General features: G+C 38.0%; 1 pseudogene; it reads right to left on the bottom strand.

Annotated features, from left to right (window-relative positions):
- Positions 1-7,967: 7,967 nt before the first annotated feature.
- LOC119047646 (transcription factor BTF3-like) lies at positions 7,968-8,436 on the bottom strand (annotated as a pseudogene).
- Between the last annotated feature and the right edge of the window lie 8,906 nt (positions 8,437-17,342).

Here is a 17,342-nt window from a genome sequence, read left to right as displayed (position 1 = left end):
TGTTTATCTTTTTCTTCTATATGTTTTAAAAGGCAAGTGCATAAAGCAGTAATTTTGAGTCTGTGGTTGATGGGCATATAGTGGGTAAGGACATGATTTGTTTGAGAGAAGAGCACTAGGAAAGGAGACACATACGAGAAAGGTTTTGTGTACTATTGAAATTAAACTGGTAAGAACTCAAACTCGATTGTTGTAAGTTAAAATGTTGACTGTGTTCACCAGAGCACCCAGTAAAAAATAACTAAAAGTATTATAAATAAAATAGCAAGGGAATCAAAATAGAACACTAGAAAATATCTACTTTAACACAACAGAAAGTAGTAAGGGAGGGATAGAGAAAAAACATAAGACATTTAGAAAATAATCAGAGAAATGACAATTAAAACAGCAGTGAAATATCACTCACTGGACTACCATCGGAAAGGCTACATTTAAGGAAGATGGACAATAACAATTGCTGTTAAAGATATGGGGCAAAAAAAAGCCTCATACATTGTTGGTAATAATATAAATTTGTATAATTACTTTGCGAATATGTTTTTCAGTATCTATTAATGCTGAATAAACATACATATGTGCATATCTACTATGTACACACATATAGATTCTATAACCAGAGATGCTATACTAGGCTTATATCCACATAAATGAGAGACTATGGCTATCAAAAGGCATGCATATGAATATTCAGAAACGCTGTATTCATAATTGCTTCAAACAGGAAACAATACAAAAATCCATCAAAATTAGAAAAGATGAGTATTGTGGTACAGGTATACAATAAAATACTGTGCGCAGCAAGACAGAACAGATTACTGATACACGCAACACCAGGAAGAACCTCACCAAGACAGTGATGAGCTGAAGAAGCTAGCTTTGGTGTGGCTCATTGACTTAGAGGGCATAAAGGGGAACTTTAGAGTACCAGATATGTTTTATATCTTACTCTAGGTCATATTTATGTGGGAGTACAAATGTGCATATTCAAGCTGTCATTTTCTCACTGTATTGTACTTTCATAATATCTCAGTAAACTAGGTTGTGATAAGTGGAAATGTTCATTGTAATCCCCAGGGCAACCACTAAGAAAATAACTCAAATAATAATAAGAGCAATGACAAGGGAATTAGAATAATAGAAAATATCTAATTTACACAAAAGAAGGCAAAAAGGGAGGGCTAGAGGAAGAAAAAAGGTGTAAGACATGTAAAAAATAAAAATATGGCAAAAACATAAATGCTAGCTTATCAATGCATTGGAAGGTCAGTCTTTTTTTTTTGAGTTATTAATCAGAGAACTGGAGACGGAGACAGCAGTGAAGCATCACCAGGCCACCGTCAGAACAGCAACGGTTAAAGGCCAGGTGGCTCAGCCACCATGTCATCTCACTGCTCTGTCCTGCTGCTTCTCTGCTCTCGGGAATTTCCTTTAGCGTCTGCCAAGCTTTGCCTTATGTTCAGAAAGATACTTATTAAATTTTACCCAACAGACATGCTATATCAGGGTTGTGTTTCTAGATACCTGGTCATCTAATCTCCAGGCATCAAATGGACACAAAATGAGTTACTGTTTAGGAATCGCCTGCAACTGTGTCTGACAATCATGAAAATTAAGGTTATTCTATTGAAACATGGGCTTCCAAAGTAATATTTTTCTCCATTTCTAAAGCCTCCTAGAGCAAACATAGAAATAGCTTGGTGTAGAGAAATGAAAAAAACAATTTATTCAAGGAGACATTCAGCCTGAAACTTTAGTAAATTTAGACAGCGCCTTCATTCTTTTCTGCAAGAGTAATTATTTGATCTAATTGAAGCATCATTCTCCTACTGCATCTTAATTGCATTTCACTTAACACACAGCTCTGAGAGTTTGGATGTACTATGAATGCACTGATCATTTATCTTTGGAGGAAGGGCTTAAAATAAAGGATGAAACATGAACAGCTCTCTTTTGTTCAACTTGTGGTAAGCCTAAAGGTTTTTCTCTTCCTCATTATTTAGACAACTCATTCTCTTTACAATTTATCTCAGACTAGAAATTAGCCTGATAAATATAGTATCTACCTTGTTCCTCTAATAATAAAAAAATCTCGGAGCATTCTTGTTACCTTCTCTCGCAGAGACATCCAATTCATCAGAGAGTACTCTTGCTTCCACCTGTAAAAATCCAGCCCCAATCTGCCCATTTCCCTTCATCTCTGCCACCTTCACCCTAGTCCTAACCACTATTATCTTTGCCTGGACTGTTGTAGCCACTAAACTGGTCTTTCAGCATCATTTTTGATTCCTTAGTGTCTATTCTCCACAGAATAAAGTGATCCTTGGAAACTCAAATTTAGATCAAGCCATTCTCTGCATTGTCCCATTTCTTCTTAAGGTTCTTCAGAACTCTTTACTGCACTTAGCATCAAAGGCAAACTTGTTAGCATTCCAAAGAGTCTTACATGATCTCTCCTCTGCTTCACTCTACTACAACATGTTACACCACCTTCTTCTAAAACTCAGCATTTCACCGCCCCTGACTTCCTTTCTTCAGTCCAGTAAGTTCACTTTTGCCTCAGGGCTTTGCTCTGGCTCTTCTCCGCCTGACTCAGAACACAGCTGCCTCCTGTTAAGTCCCAGCACAAATGTTTCCTCCCTAGGAAGGACTTCCCTAATCAGCCCACTTAAGGCAACCGCGCTGTCCTCATCAGTCTCTACCACGCTAACCTTCTATTTTCATCTCACCATTCACTATTATCTAACATTGGTATGATTACACCTATTTGCTTGCTTATCTTCTCTCAACTAATAAATGTAACCCCGTGGGGTACAGATCTCTCATTTGTTTTACCTATTGCCATCCTTAAAAGGCGTGGCATGCAACAGATGCTCTATATTAATTAAATAGACCACTTTAGAGGTCTGAACTCAGTTTAGCTAGAAACTAAAAAGGAGAGCTCTGACGGACAAACATCGTGACAAGGTCAGTGTCTGCTAACAGTTTAGTGTTACTGTTTCCACGGGTTGGTGTATTTAACAGAAAAATTGTGGGCCTATATCGTGGGAGAGGACAGCAGGGAAGGGAATCCTTCCATTCATAGCACATCTATAAGCTCTGTTTGGTAATTGTTGTTTGCTTCATAAGACAAAAGCAAGGTACTTCCTAAATCAACCCATCAGGGTATAAATCATCACAAAGGAATGCCTATCAGTGGTGAGCTGGTAAATGTTTAGTAACTGGCTCTTCTGTAGAAAAATGCTATTACTTATATGTACCTTTTGTCAGTTTTTATGGTGTAAATACCCCCACCCAGCCAGGTTGAAACCAACAACCTAAAGTCACTGGAGGTGGAGTAGACAGAAAATGGGCACCCGCAGGCCTCTCCGACTGGTCCCGGATGGCTTCAGCACACCGCTGGTGTCTACCACGTGCCAAGAGCAGTGGGAAGTGTTTTCTACCCAGCCTCACCTGACTCAGAGCAGCCCATACAGCTGATTAGACATATGTCAGAGGTCAGGGAACAACCTGTCCAAGCACACACATCGTGAAAGGGGTGAAACTCGAGTTCACCTCCAGATCTCTCACGCTCCAGGGAACACATTTTTCCTGTATTTTAAAAAACGGTAGTTTTTTAAAAAGGCCACACAAAAACTCTGGAACATACAAAATAACCAGACCCTGGCTGTTTTCTGACTATCCTGGACATCTGACAGATGGTGTAAATTTTATTACCAGCATCAGTATATGTGGAGTATATGATTAGATGGACTGAGAATCCTGAAGGTAAAATATTAATCAGGCCACAATGTACCAACAAATCTTGGAATCTGTACTCCTCTTCCCTGTTTTCTTCTCTGACTTGGTTTGTATTCCCTTCCTCTACACATCAACACCTCAACACCAAGAAGCACAAGTGTTGGAGAAAAAAGTGAGTCACTGTCAACCAGGATTTGTGTATTTGTTTTGCAATTGTAGGGAAAAGCAAAAGATGGATCAATTCTCAGGATAAAACTGTCTATAAGGTAGTAAAGTTTTATCCCTTTGGAAGATACGGTCACCAGCTGGCAGGGATAAAAGGAGTAGGACACTGGTCCCAACCCATGCCTGTAATTCTCAGATATTAGCACACATCAGAATCACCACTGATTGCTGGGCTGCATGTCCAGTTTCTGGCTTAGTAGATCTAGGGTAGGGCCCCAAGTCTGCAGTTCTAGCAAGTTCCCAGGTGATGCTGGGGCTTTCCATTCAGGGACCACAGTTGGAGTAGGGCTTCCTCAGGTGCCGAGTAATTTGTGTACATAGTACATTACAGCTGGAAAGGCACTGGTCTAGGCCCCTGCTTCTCAAACTTGACTGCACATTGACTGCAGTCACCTGGGGACCTTAATATCAATGCCTGGATCTCACCCCAGAGAGCCTGCTTTCACTGGCCTGGGGTGCAGCCTGGATACTGGGGTTTTAGAAACTCCCCAGTTGATTTTAATATGCAGCTAAGTTTGAAAACCAATGGAAGTGGCTCTGGATTTTAGTCTATAGGCTCTATATCTTTTACAGACATCTCTTAGGGACTCCTACCACAACTGACATATCAGAAAAGCACTCATCCCCTCAATTTCCTAGTTTGTTTCAAGTGTGTGTTGAATGGTAGGAGTTGGAGTGCCGGCTGAGATCCCATGCACTGGGCCTTTCTGAGCAGGGAGTCAGGAAGCTTGCCTGCGTGTCTCACTGAGTCTCTGCTACTTACTGCGTGTACGGCCTTACTTAGTTGCACATGACAGTTAACGTCTCTGTCTCCTCTTCTGGGTAATTATAGATAATAGCAGTATATAATAGAATTTGGAAAATTCTTGGAAAAATTTAAAGAGATATAGAGAATAATTACAGTGGTGCTCACAGATGGTTTAAAAAATTAGTTTGGCTCCTCATTTTAAAATATTCTCCCAGAATATCTGCTATGTGAGAATCCCAGATAGGACTGTTAAAGAGTAGCAGCCCAAATGCTCCCTGCTTATTGGAGTTTGCCTTGGCCCGAGGTAACCAATGGCTTATCATTCTACGGTATAAATATGTAACACATTCTGCCTTACAGATGTGCCTCCTTATAGAATCCACACTGAGAACAGAAACTATGCATTTTCCATTTGCATGCTTATTTAAGTGCTAATTGTACTTATACCTATAAGTGCAATCATCTATAAGATCTCTTGTACTCTATCTGTATATATGTGAAGTTAAAACACATTACCTTCTTTCTGTTGTTAAAAACAAAATGATACTCAGGCTGCTCATTTCATACAATGTTTCAGAATGATAATATAGTAGAGTGATACCGTAGTTCCATTTTGGCCAGCAGGTTTTAATCCTTTATATAATGGCTCCATCTTCTGGTCAATGAAATAAAAGAGTTTTCAAGGCTTCAAAATTTAGTCTTAACTCTTGCTTCACAAATAAACTTGTCTTAGTATCAGTAGGAAAAGAGTAAGATGAGTTTTTATTCAAAAACATTCACAAACTTGACTAATTTTTCTGTAAGAATTGTGCTTTGTTTATTGTTTAAATTGACTGCTATCTCTCTAATGCTGCCATGAAAAAGTGAATGTATATTTGTCTTGCTCCCTCTAACTTCCTCTGTCAAGGCTCCCCATTCTTCCCTCTCAGTAGCTCCCCTGGCATGCAGGGTTCTGCTGCTACCCCTGTAGAGACTTTTAATGTCTCGTCCTCTGTACCCAACTTTTCACTCTGACTTATTAGAAGTTTTGTGAAATTTATGCTATAATCAGAATGAGAAATTATGGATAGTCACACTGACCCATGAACATGTTCAGTTCCTAGAGATGGAATGTCTAGCAGAAACAAGGACTCAATAACCGTCTGGATCCAATAAGTACATGAGATCTTTGCGGTTTGTGGGTTTAGCTTGGTAGGAATGAAGACCTATAGAGAAGCATTAATTTTAAATGAATAGAAAAGGCATGTACTTAATGAAAAAAAAGACTATGAATATACTTATTGTTTGCATGTAAATCTCATGGAAAAATTTTATTCTCATGTTCCTAGTCTATTTGATGTGTTTCTGGCAAGCATAACACAATTTACCCATGTTCTTTACTTCATACTATACAGTGAATTAGTAGACCATTTTAAACTATATTTCCAATGTCTATTGAGCCTTAGCAAATAATTTACTGGTACAATATAACTGAATATTCATACATACAGCTGGGTTAGTATTTTAGAAATCCAGTTTCAGCTTTATTGTTGTTATAGCTTTTATTTTGCTTTTTATTAACAGGAAAACAAAATTTTCCTTGAAATAGTGAGACAGTGGCATGCTTAAATAGAAATTACAATCTCGCTCTTTATAGAAGTTGCGATTTATTTTTGTATGCATTCAAATGTTCTAGGCCACAGCAAAGGATACAATTCAAACCAAGACATATTGAGTCTAAAAGGATATTACTCATACCAAGGCATATTGAGCCTATCAATATGTCTCTTGGGATAAAGCGTATACAAGCAGTTAGCTGGATAAAAAATTAGGAAGAAATATCATACTTACTGCTCTCTAACATCTTTACAAGGAGTATAAAACCTTTGTTCTGTTTTATCCTGCCAATGTGATGGTGAAGCAACTTAGTCTTTTGTGATACATAAATATGGAGATATCTTACAGAGTTTATTAAGATGAAAGTACAAGAAAATTACCTCGAAAGTATGGTAAAGAAATTTTAAAGGACTCATGGACATGGAAAACAGTGTGATGATTGCAGGGGGTGAGGAGTATAAGGGAACTAAATGGTCATTAAAAGTACAATAAAATTATTAAATAAGAAATCAAAAATATATATAAATAGGATATTAAGTGTACCTAACAGTAAAATAATCAATGAGCCTCTTTTGAACCTCCACTGCACACAATATTTTCACTAAGTCATACATTCTCTGATATGAAATGTATGAGGAAGAGTAACGATAACCAGTGATTTTTGTAGAATAATAAATTCCATTGATATTCAGTACATATTAATCCACTGCTTCCTATCCTTGGTACTGTTTAGACATCGGGGGTTGGGAGGTGGGGAAGCAGCAAACAAAACTAACAAAAATGCTAGTCTTTAATAATAATGACAACAGTAATAGATAGCAGTAACTGGGAATAATTACACCAGATCCTAAGAGATCTAAGCCTCTACTTTATTCCTCAATTAATATTTATAATAATTTCTTCTGTATCTCTTTATTTTCTTCATTATCCTTCACTTTTAACAGTGATCAAAGTTCATCCGAAGCAGTATGGCAGAAAGGAGGTGTGTGTGGCAGGGGCGGGGGGTGGGGACCGAGTGCTGATGGTGGCAGGCTGCTGTTCTACATTCCACGGGCCTGGGTCCTCCTCCTCACAGCCAGGTGGCAGCCCAGAGCAGTACTCAGTCTGTGAGAACTTAGTTTCATCTTTACACAGGATTTACTGACAGGACTGTCCAACCCATAGCCCGTGGGCCACATGTGACCCAGGGTGGCTGTGAATGCGGCCCAGCACGAAATCTTAAATTTACTTAAAAGCTTGTTGTTGTTACTCATCAGTTTTTTTTATGTTATACTGTCATGTTAAATCTTTAATAATAAAATTTCATCAAAGATTATCTGTCATATTACATGCCATGATTAGCTTTCTACAAACGATTTTGCTTTCTGGGTACGAATCAGTGTCAATGAAATTTTTTAAAAAAACTATACTAGGCAAAGAACTTTATCAACCTTGGTTTCAAACTTTATTCCCAGGCTTTTTCAGCTTAATTAACTGCAAAAAATGATTTGTGTAGAACCAAAAACTGAGAAGAGCTGCAGTGTCCGAGGGGCTAGGGTTTAAAAAATATTGAAGATCTAGATTTTATCAGATCCATAAACAAAATTTGAAAAAGCAGTCATAATATAAAATAGCAGCTCCCAGTAATTTCTTCAAGTTCATCTTCAGAAGTTAACTCACTTCAGTTTGCTTCATTCTTGGAAGCCTCATCAAAATTCTCCACAAGATCTGGAACTTCATCATCATCCTCTCCTGTAGCAAGTGGTGCTTTTCCATCCAAAGTGTTTGGGAAGAGCTTCAGTGAGTCTCCTTAAACTAGTCAGACTGCCTGCACCAAGTTTACAATGCTGGGTAGCATTTCTGTCAGCTGCTTTGTCTCAGCGTGGCCTGTGATGGTGAAAGTGTTTGCGGCCAGAGATGCCTGAACTTTAGGCTTGTTAAACTGGATCACGGTTCCTTGGTTTGTGAACATGTTTACCTCTTCAATACCAGAGATATTGTTTACCCCTAACTTCTTTAAGGAGAACTGAAGTTTTTTATCATCTTCTGTGGCTATTCTGTGAACCACCTTCTTCTTTCTACGAGCACTGCCTTTCCCACCAATTCGCACTTGTGCCTGCAGTTTGGCTAGCTTCTCTTGGTTCATGATAGTTTCTTTCAACTTTTTGGAGAGAAAATGGGGCTGTGCAGGGGACTAGGTCTGGTGCTAAGGGGGTCTTTGGGAGACCATCTGAGTTATTCATCAGTTTTTATTAGTGTTTTTGTATTTAATGTGTGGCCCAAGACAACTTTTCTTCTTCCATTGTGGCCCAGAGGTGCCAAAAGGTTGGACACCCCTGATGTATATTTCAAAGAGGCCTTTTATCATGATCCAACTTAAACAGACTGAAGAGTCAAGAGAAGTAAGGGAGGAAAAGTAAGATTTGGAACAAGCAAGCTAGAACACAAAGATGTCACATAGCCATTTACTATAAATCGCCCCTGCAGGATCGATGGTAAGAAATGGATCTAGAGAGTATATCTGTGGACAGCAAAGATTGACTCGTATGGTAGTAGATAAGCCTTAAATTACCTGAGATACCAAGGCACCCAGCCTGCAGCTCTGGGTTCCTATGACTTTACAGGGTGCTCGCTCTGCACACAGGTAGCTCTCTGTGGGTTTTCCTTAGAAAGGATGGAGGGCTCTGAGGAGCTGCATCCACTCACTCACTTATTTTCCATCCTTGCACCACTTGTTGCAGTTTCAGTATAAACTAAAGTGAAAGTGACCATGAACCCAATCTCGGCGTACATTTGCTACTGTTGATCATAGACCAGGCCTCTGCAGACTGGACAGCTCTGGAAGCAGCCTCCTTAAACACATTTCAGCCCTCTAGATAAATAACACTGCTCATTTCAACGGGTCTGCCTTGCCTGATCTACTGGGGGAGCACATTGTCCTACAGAAAGATACATTTATCATTTCCTTAAAAATCTAGTGTTAGATCCTCAGACTGCAAAAGTAATGTGTGTTCTATATCATAGAAATTTTAAAACTAGAGAAACACAAAAGGAAAAAAATAAGTCATATTCCTAGAGAGAAACAATTATTACATTTGATGTAGTTCTTCATAATCATTTTTCCTATGCAGGTAAATTTGATTTTTGTGTGTTCATGTGACCTGGATATAGTCATGTTGTCATAGAGTAACCTATGGGCATTTACTTTTTAGAACTGTTGGCTGTTAGATCAGGGATATACAGGGTCCAGCAGAAGTGATGCTTGCTCCACTGTGGTTGGTAGGGTAATAATATGTGTGTGATAACATTTTAATCTGAATATTCCACCTAAAATGTTATATGCTGTGCTTGAGTGTGATGTTATGTTACAGAATTACATGCTTATGATTTTAAAATAAAAGATTTTGTAATATAAAAGAAGCGTTATTTGTGCCAAACTCTGTTTTTTGGCACAAATGCAGGTCTTATAGAGCTTTCTCCCATGTTCTCTTTTTGTCTCTCTGTCTTTGTCTGTCTGTCTCTCTTCTGTCTCTCTCTTTCAGCAGCAAAGACACTAATGCTGGTAACTGATGGTGGTAAAAAGGCCATTTGTGGAGGCTATCCTATTTAACTTAATTTACTTGACTATAGTGGACAGGGGAATAAAGCTGCATTTTTGTGTGCTTCTCCCTAGCTGTAGTAAACACAAGACAAAGACACAGCCAGTCTTGCTTCCAAAAGTTAATCCCCCTAGGGGAGGCCCTCCTAAATAAAATGTGTATAGAAACCCACAATTACAAACATTTACTAAACTAGCTTTCTGAGTTTGGGGCATGCCTCCATGAGATTAAAAGTTGCCTCATAAGCAGCCAAACTTCATGTATTGTTCCTATAATCACAATTAGAACAAATATGTGTATATATATTTATTTCTCAAAGAGGGGAAATGAGTTTGAAAATATTTATATTTTAGCCATTTTTCACCTCTTTAAAACTCATAGAAGCCCATGTGTATATAAACTCATATAGAAGCATATACATCATAGAGTAATGTCTCTAGGTAGTGGTATTTGAGTGTTTTCTGAATTATTGATACTTCTATTAATTTCATTTTTTGTATAAATGGTCTTTAAAATCTGAGTTGCTTTAGCAAAAATTTTTCTCTATTATTTTTTTAAAGTAAAACAAAAACTTTCAAATGAGTAAGTTCAGCAAAGCACTTACCCTGGCCTATTTGTGCCTGCGACCCAGTGAGTGGGAGGTGGAGGATGGAGACGCCGTTATAGGAAGGAGCAAGTACAAGCCTCCCCTACTGTGCACAACTTCTTGGCCAAGCATCACCTGCTTGGGAACAATTGAAATGATGCGTAGAGAATGATAGGACATTGGTCTTTCTGAATGTCACAGCATCTTGAATAATCTCTTATTCAAGTCTCACTTCAGAGGCTTATATGCTTTCCTTGCTTCAATCAATGGATCTTGAAAAGCTTTAATCAAAACTACAGAGTAACTGGGTAAATAGTATCCTACCTGATTTACATCAAATTCCTGATGATACTTGAACACTATGTGTTCTTCATCATTAAAAATAATGACAAACTGCACTCTACAGAGGCCAAGGGTTACAATACAATGTTTAAAACTATATTAAACTTGAAGAAAATATTTCAGCCTGGAAGAAATTTTTAGCAAACAAACTTTGGAATATGAATTACCACAATATTACATTACTGAGCATTCTTTTTTCCCAGCTAAATTAGGATAGAGTTGACACACAACATGTAACTTTAGGTATAGAATATGATGACTTCATACATGTATATATTGCAAAATCTGTACCATATAAGGTTAGTAAACACATCCTTCACCTCACATAATTACTATTTTGTTGTTGTTATGGTGAAGACATCAAAGCTCTCAGAGCATCTTTCAAGTACAGAATAGGGTATCATTAACTGTAGTCACTGTGGTACAGTTTAGATCCCCAGAACTTATCTTCTGACTCAAAGTTTGTACTCTTTTATCACTATCTCCTTATTTTCCTCTCCCCTCAGCCCCTGGTAACTACTATTCGAATCTCTCTTTCTCTGAGTTTGATTTTTTCAGATTTCACAATAAATGAGACCGTGCAGTATTTATCTTTCTCAGTATGACCTATTTCATTTATCATAGTGCCCTCAGGATCTATCCATGTTGTCACAAATGGCAGGATTTGCTTCATTTTTGTGGCTGAATAAAGTTCCACATTCATTCATTCATCAATGAGCACTTAAGTTGTTTTGATATCTTGATTATTGTTAATAGTGATATAATAAACATGGATGTGTAGATATCTATTTGAGATGGTGATTTCATTCCCTTTGGATAGACAACAGGTCTGCCCATAAAGTGTCCAGCCATGTAATATGAAAAATAGAGACATTTATTGAAGAAGATACAAGAAACATTATACATAGGACAGTGATGCCTAAGTCTCCTTCGCAGTAGGCACCTTGGGACCCCCTCTTATTTTCTTGAATCTTATCAACAATCTAAAATCTCTTCCCTTTCAAAGGTGATTTTAGTTTTCAGAAAAGCCAGAAGTCACAGGTCACCAAATTTGGGCTGTAGGGGGGTTGAGTCACCTGGGTGATTTGATGTTTCACAAAACAACTCAGCACAAGATGTGATGCATGAGTGGGTGTGTTGTCATGATGAAGCTGCGAATCACCAGCTGCCCATAGCTGTGACCATTTTCATCTACTTATTGTATCAAATGAAAAACATTGAGGGAGAACCCCTTATTAATTGTTCGGCCAGAAGGACATACTTGTGATAGACAACACTTTCCTAATCATAAAACATAGTTAATATGGTCTTGATCTTGCTGCCACTTTGCCACACCTTCTTTGGCCGTGGAGAACCAGGTGACTTCCATTGGGATGACTGGGCCTTCCTTTTTGGATTGTAGTTGTAGACCCACAATTCACCTACAGTTATGACCTTCTTTAGGAAATCTGGTTCGTCGATAGCAGTTTGAATCAAGTCATTAGCAAGTGCAGCACCACGTTCCTTCTATTCTGGTGGCAGAAGCTGCAAAACAAATTTTGCCATGACACATTTCATGCCAAGATCCTGAGTGAAATGATTGGACACAGTAGTTTTGGGAATCCCTAGATCAGCCTCCAGTTCTTGCACTCTCAGTTGCTGATCTTTGTTGATTGCAGCCCATACATGTTCGACATTCCCAGGGGTTCTGCTTGTTGCAGACCTTCCAGAACATGGAGCACTTTCAACTTTTTCTCAGCCCTCTTTGAAGCATTTGTGCCACACTTATTTGTTCTGCACTCATTGCATCATTCCCAAAAGCCTTCTGAATCATCTGAATAGTTTACATGGAGGAATGTTAAAGCTTTATGCAAAATTTGATGCAGATTCGTTGCTTTGCTTGTTCACTCATTTTGAATGCAATGGCTGCACAGAATATATGCTCAGCCCAATGGTGTCTACAGCCCCCACTGACAAGTACCATGAAGTCATCGTTGGTCACATATGCACACTGCAGAACACTCCTTTGCTGCCAGGTTACATTGATGCCATGCAAACCATTCTCGTTATATTAAAAATGGCTGGAATTTCTTCAGACAGATCTTATATGCCAAGAAATTGGACTTCTAGTTGGTAGCTCCCACTATTATTTCTTGTTTCTTGAATATTTATATGTCTCAGTTTTGCTATTCTCTTCAGTGAAGCCAAAGTAGGCCCTTCCTGAGGTGTCCCAAAAGTCTGGGAAGGCTGGTAGCTCATCCCAGTCTTCTTTCCTGAGGAAGGGAACTCTTTCTAGCTGGAGAGTTACTTCTGACACTGGCTGTAACAGCCCAGGGATTGGGATGATGCAGACAAAATAAAGCTGTTCTATCTTCCCCTTTTGTTTTCTCAGCCCCACCCCCATGGTGTTGCTGAAGTTTCTTAAGTGAAATCAGACACTTTTCTACATTTGTTATGTTGCCTCACTTTATCATTCTGGAATCTCTTTCCCTCAGTCTGTCCAAGTTCTCCCATTATTTGAATACAACCTTTGGGGACTGTAAAGGAGAGAAGCTTGGCATGGACCCAGGACATGCTGCTCAAAAGGGCAGTTTGCATCAGGAGAGGAGCCAACTGGAAGAAGGGCATTACCAAATGGATACTTCAAAATCAATACTAGAGGGAAGAAGGCAATTTTCTACCTGCAAGTAAAGTGGAAGAATCAAGAGCTCTGAGATTTGATCAACTGAGTTTCCAAGTCAGACGATCCGAGCAAACAGAAAGAGAGAAAGCTAATGTGAGAGTTGAACTGGAAGATGTAAAAGGAGCAGGTATAGATGCCCCAGGGGCCATACTGAGAATGTCGTTATTATGCATCCTCTACAGCTGACCTCTCCAGCCGTTTGGCATGCTTGCCGAGTTGGGGGATACCCTTAAACTTACACGGCTCTGCTGCACACAAACTTCTTGGCCCGGGTCAGACTAATTTACGCCCGGCTCTGTGAAAGTTTTTGGATCACTTCAACATACAGGATCTTCACCTTCCTCTGACATCGCAGCATTTGTTATCTCTGTCCCTCATTTGGCAATGACTCCTGTGACTGCCTTATGACATCTTTTCTACTGTGGTTTTATTTTTACTTAAGACTTACATTTGTTAGATTTTCTGAGGTTGTGCCTAATGTAGCCTTATTAGATCATGAAATTAAATCTTCCTTTAGTAAGAAACTATGGAGCTTTTATTATTTTATATCCCCCTCTTAATTGAACATAGAAATACATTGTTTATAAACACTAAAATAAATTCTTATTGCATGACCAAGAATATGATTTTAATTAAATCTTCTCTTTAACTAGGTCTAAACTGAAAGCTGGTATTACATCCCTCTCTGTAACCATGAATAAAACTGTCAAAATTTACTCAAAAGTACACATTAAGAAAAAATATGTTGATTAAATCTCTAAGGAATATATATGCAATTCAGACTTATAGTCAAGAAAGCAAAATATTTCAGATGAATTCTTTAGTTATAAGCAACAAAATCAATTCTGACTAGCAAGGAGAAAATAATGTATTATAAGGCTATTTTGTAGTTCAAAATTCATGGGAAGGCTAAAGATGACTTAGAAAAAAAAGAGTGAACAAGACTCTAAATGTCTAAACCTACAGACCCATCAGAGTGCAACTATTCAAATGAATAGGCTCTGACCCCTATTTCTACCTTTGTGTTAACCCTCCACTAAAGGTTCTATGTAAGGAAAGAGAGAGAGAGAGAGAACCCCGTTAGCTCAACCTGCGCCACTTGTTATTCCTCTTGACCAGCAGAGAACAAGACACCTCGACTGCACCGAAATGAGGGCCCAGAGTGAATCCTGGCATTCATACCTAAAAAAGTATAATGTAAAGTAGATTTCCAAATAAAGAACAACTAGAAGGACTGATGTATATCATAGTCCAATAAATATAAGGTTTCATAGATCAAAGTTCATTCTGATGAATGCATTTTTTAATGTTTAGACGCAGAGCCTAGGTTGAATGAGCCTAGGGCAAAAAGGTTATTTAAATAACCTTTTAAATAACCTCAGTGTGGAATACCACACTGAGGCTTGGCCCCAGAGTGTGAGTATGAACTTTGGGGCAGGAAGCTCAATCAGATCAATTATAAATGCAGAGTGTGGGCACATTGCAAGGTGCGGATTCTTGCAGGATTCAGACCTCACTATCTACTTGGATACTCCTGAAGGTCATGTTGGTAAAGATTCGGACTGGTTCACACTGAATTTAAGCTCTGTGTGTGAAAGTTACTTGTTTCATGGTAAAAGGGAAAAGGGACAAATTAATAAAATATAGCAATGCTGGACCTGACATGGATTCCTAGTGCCCAAGTAGCTCTAGTGCTCAAGTAGGTTGCATAGAATTGTATTCCAGCACATAGGCAGTGGGGGAGATAATCTGCCCACTTCTTCATCAGACATCTCCAAACAAGCACAGAGGTCTTAGAAATGTTTTTTTTATTCATTTAGTATCTGGATATGCTCATAAATCTATAAAACATTTATCAGCTAATTTTACTTTGTAAAAAGAATAATACCTAAAGCCTGAGAATAATAAATAAACTACAATGAACTGTATGAAGTTTTAAAAAGAATAATTTATCTAGTTATCTCATAATGAGTATGTGTGTCTCATGTTTGTGTTACTTTTAACTACTTCTATTATCTTAGAGGATACTAAGAACAAAGCTTACTCTGTAAGAAGATTCTAATTATTCTATTCTTAGCAGTCGACCCCCAAGCTCTCACATCTTCCCTAAAACAGGAAAAGTTATTGAGAAAATAATTTTCTTTTAGAGTGAGGAGAGCTAATCTCAGTATGAACACATCTAAAGAATGATTCTGATTGCACCTGCTGTTCAGAACTGAACAAACTGTAGTATGATACCAGTGAATATAATAAACCTAGACAGAAAAGGAGGATGACTTGGACATAAAGAAGTAGAGACAGGAAAATCAACATTTTCTTTTCTTGGTATGTGGAACAAAGTCAAAAACCAGTGAGTAGTTGCTCAGTTATTTTTGATAAACATGAGAACCAAAAAAACAATGAATCAGTCCAAATTTCGTGGACAAACATGGTATTTCAGTTAGAGAGCAGGCATCATGAAGCTAATAAGAACTCTTTAATCCATGATTAAATATTTTGGGCTCAGTTTCTTAAAATTATGTTTTTACCTGTTTATATCTTATTGAGGAGTGTTCTAATGTGTGTGTATTTAGTATACTTCTTGAATTAAAGGGACTACAAGAGAAAATAAGAAAATTTCCATTTTATGCCATTCTGCAGATTAGGTAGGAAGATGGATTCATACCTGCCCTTTCCTTTTTACCAACTAGCCATGGATAAAAGGAAATTAAAAAAATGCATTCTTCAAAGTTAAGCTTATGTTTTAATCAAGTACAATTAAAAAAGAAATAAAAATACAGAGCAGACACCTGAATGTCATTCCTTCCCAACAACTACATTTAAATATTTCATCCAACACACATGGAAAATATCCAGTATGTTGTACTCAGTGCCTCTCTATAAAGACAGCATTGGAGATTTCAGACAAAAACACTTATGAACCATTATACACACCCCACAATCACTGTTTAATGTGGATATTGCTACTAGTACATGTTGAAGCACCTAAACCCAATTTAAATATGGTTAAGAAGTATTAAAATTGCACTGAAGGGCACATGAAAGTGTTTTTAACTCTATCTATAGACACCACACCAATGTGCAGACTAGCAATTTTACTGACTATAGAGCACATGCTAACACAAGAAAATAAAGGGAGCATGTTAAGGAAATAAAGAAGTTTGGTGGGGATATCTTTTATGAAATAAAGTCCCCTCTTGTAAGAAAAATGTTCTTATACCCCAGGGCAATGAACTAGGGTGTGTGCGCGCGTGTGTGTGTGTGTGTTCACATCTGTGTATGATATTAATCTTACTACTTAATATTACTTTTGGGGTGCATAAAATGTTTGTGTTGGAAGGTAAGCAAATAAGTGTAGAGGAAACTGAAATCTCAATGCAGTTTGCGAAGCTTGGGGAGGATTACTGACCTGGGTTTTAACTCTGGGAAGGCCTTTCTCAAAGCAGCAACTTTGACCTGTCAGCTGGTAGTTGGAACCTGTTTCTTACAAAGGCACGGAGATTAGGCTGAGGCCCTCATTCTGATTTAGTTGTCAATTCCTCTTGATGTCTGTCTGTTGATGTCTAGTTTCTGATAACATCAGTGGGGAGAAAAGGTCTTTTAGGTAACAGTGGAGCAATTAACTAGATGAAATTGCTTTGGGGGATCTTACCTCGAGAATTTGCCTTGAAAAAAAAGAAAAACTAAGATAATCCAAACTTGAAAACATGTACTTCTATTAGACATAGAAAACATCAACCACAAAAATGTGGAACTGCTAATGTATTTTAAAATTCCAGAAAGATTATAATGTGCTTTTTGAAAGGAATAATAAATGGTAACAATATGCAATTTCCAAGCAGTGAATAGTTAGTTCTTCCTAAACAT

The sequence above is a fragment of the Artibeus jamaicensis genome, unplaced genomic scaffold (assembly GCF_021234435.1).
Source record: "Artibeus jamaicensis isolate MK-2021 breed Jamaican fruit bat unplaced genomic scaffold, CSHL_Jam_final contig_391, whole genome shotgun sequence".
NCBI classification, from domain to species: Eukaryota; Metazoa; Chordata; class Mammalia; order Chiroptera; family Phyllostomidae; genus Artibeus; species Artibeus jamaicensis.
The sequence above is the reverse complement of the archived record's forward strand: the minus strand, read 5'-3'. Positions and strand labels throughout refer to the sequence as shown.